We start from the raw sequence: 3,088 nt of genomic DNA, 5'->3' as shown, positions 1-3,088 counted from the left end.
TGCAGGCATCTGGCTGCATGTGCTTTCCCAGCAGCCTGCGCTCTGCCTTGATTTGCGCATCAGCCTGGAATTTTACCTTCGCTGCACAGATCTGTAGATATTCTTGGGTGTAATAAAGAACCTGTAGATCACATTAACTGTTCAGAAGTTTAAAACTGTCTTTGGAAGAGGCTAAAAGTCTGCACCAACCGCATGTAAAAAGAGTCCTTGCACAGGTAACCCATGGGAACTAACAGCCTTTGCTGTTTTGCATGGAGGCCAGCTCTTCAGTGGATATATACAGCCTGAAATACTTGTTTTTAAATAGTGGGTCTCATCTAGACTTCAAAAATGTTCACAATCAAAGAGGAGCCGCAGGGAACGCGTGTGTCTGTGGTGTGAGGATTACACAACTCTCTGTATTGCGTTTGCATGGCAAGGTTTTGGTAGCCAGGGGGCTACAGAGGTGGCTTCTGTGAGAAGCTGCTAGAAGCTTCCCCCATGTTCGATAGAGCCAATGGCAGACGGCTCCAAGATGGATCCGCTGCTGGCCAAACCTTAACCCATCAGCAACAGTGGTAGTGCCCCTGGGACAACATATTTAAGGAGGAGGAAAAAAACCCCTACACAACAGCAATTGCAGCCAGAGAGAGGAGCGAGACTATATGAGAGCAACAACTCTGCAGACACCAAGGTCAGTGAAGGAAGAGGGGGAGGAGGTGCTCCAGGCAACAGAGAAAAGCCTGCAGCCCGTGGTGAGACCATAGTGAGCCAGGCTGTCCCCCTGCAGTCCCTGGAGGTTAACGGTGGAGCAGATGTCCACCTGTGGAGGACTCCATGCCAGAGTAGGTGGATGCTCAAAGGAGGTTGTGACCCCGTGGAAAGCCTGCCGTGGAGCAGGCTCCTGGCAGGACCTGTGGCCCTGTGGAAAGAGGAGCCCATGCTGGAGCAGGTTTGCTGGCAGGACTTGTGACCCCGTGGGGTCCCACACTGGAACAGTTCATTCCTGAAGGACAGCACCTCCTGGAAAGGACACACGCTGGAGCAGTTCCTGAAGAACTGTAGCCCATGGGAAGGACTCACATTGGAGAAGTTTGTGGAGAACTGTCCCCGGTGCCACTTGGAGGGAGGAAGTAGAGAATTCAAGAGTAAAGTTAAGCCCAGGAAAAAGAGAGGGGTGGGGGGAAGGTGTTTTAAGATTTAGGTTTTATTTTCTCATAATCCTACTCTGATTTGATTGGTAAAAAATTAAATTAATTTTTCCCCAAGTCAGGTCTGGTTTTCCTGCAACAGTAATGGGTGGGTCATCTCCCTGTTCTTATCTCGACCCATGAGGCTTTCGTTATATTTTCTCTCCCCTATCCAGCTGAGGAGGGGAGTGACAGAGCAGCTTTGGTGGGCACCTGGCATCTAGCCAGGGTCAACCCACCACAGTCATCTACATTGACTTCTGTATCTAGCAATTTTTGTGAACATTACACTACCTTCATGACTGAAATCAGTACACCTAGTGGTAGTGGTTAAACTTTTGTCTGCTAATCAGCATCCTGTTAGTCATAGAGTAAGTAAATGTCTCCTTTTTAGCTTTCTTATTTCCCATTTCTGTCACTTCCAATCAGTTCAAAACACAGCTGCAAATATTATCTCTGCATTGACCATGTTACAATCTTCTGTTTCCACAGCCCCCTTTTTGTGGACTGGGGCTCCCTCCCCCAGTCATTCACCAAAGCTTTCCCTACACGTGTCCTGCTCCTTCCTCCAGCCCCGCTGGGGGATGTGGTGCTGCCGACACATGTGCACCTCTTGCAAGAACCTGGGCCTCTGCAGAACCCACGCACACCTCAGCCTCTGCTCTTTGCTGTCTTCCATTGCCTCTGTGCACACGGGAACGCTGCTGGCACCCCTTAGTTACCAGCCGTCTTGCAGGCTGCTTCCAAAGATCTGGAATGTCCCATAGCAGCCGCACCTCTCCCACACAAATCCTCTTGGAAATTTATCAAGCATGGATCCAGGTTTTTCTACTGCGTTCTTCATCCAGCACTGCAGAGAGTACAGGTATTACATCAGCTAAATTGCAGCATCCTCTTTCTGTTTAATCCTCAAAGCATCCTCTCTAATCCACAGCACTTTGTTAAAGCTTTGGGAGTGGGACTGCCCTTCTTTGTGTTTTGCAAGAATAGTAACATTTAAGTGCTTAATAAATAAGCTAAAACCAAGATAATAGAGTTATATTCTGCTTTGCATGCCGCAGATTCTCTGCTTAGTTCCTCCAGTCTTTGCTTCTATTGGCTGTACCTGAACGACTTTACTACAGACTTACCTTCTTCTCCTGCAAGAGGTGTACGCGGGGAGAAGCAAGAAGAGGGGCAAGCTCTTCTTAAAACAACCCTTAAAAGATAAATTTTCATTTATCAACATGATAATCGGTATGTCATCATCCAACAGCACTAACAACGTGGTTTCAGTTAACAGTTTTTAAAATACCAAGTTTTCTTGTGTCCAATAAGAATACTGACTTAACTTTTCATTTCTTTTCTCAGTCGAACAACTTTGGCCCAAATCCTACACACACACAAGTATTGAGTTCATTACTGTGCGCTCTGCCACAGCCCTTTAAAGAGTATCTTTCATAGCCAGAGTGAAAAGGCTACTAAAATGAGTCAAGATTACCAATTGGTAAACAAAACGAAGCATTCTCAGTTTACTTTAGAATTTAAATAAAGAAGAAATTTTAAAGTAGCGTTACTATTTTCTGAGCATTGGCGAAGCTGCACACGACTGCACCAACGCTGACACTGAGTTCATTCATGGCCGGGACAAACACCTCCACTGTGCCACCTGAGGACAGGAGGCTGCGGGGTTCGGGGCCACCCCGCTGCGCGCCCCTTCAGCCCCTGCGGGCGCAAAATACGCGGCGCCGGGGGCGCCCCCGGGGCCCGAGGCTGCAGCGCCACCGCCCTCCTCCCCCGGGAGACCCCGGGGCGGGGCTGGGCACACCCGGAGGAAGGGGCAGCCGGGAGCGCCCGACGCTCCGCGGCCGCGCAGCACCGCGCCGCGCCCCGCGGAGGGAGGGAGGGAGGGGGACGGGCGGCACTGCCCCTGCCCGGCA

The sequence above is a fragment of the Rissa tridactyla genome, chromosome 6 (assembly GCF_028500815.1).
Source record: "Rissa tridactyla isolate bRisTri1 chromosome 6, bRisTri1.patW.cur.20221130, whole genome shotgun sequence".
Classification (NCBI taxonomy): domain Eukaryota; kingdom Metazoa; phylum Chordata; class Aves; order Charadriiformes; family Laridae; genus Rissa; species Rissa tridactyla.
The sequence above is the reverse complement of the archived record's forward strand: the minus strand, read 5'-3'. Positions refer to the sequence as shown.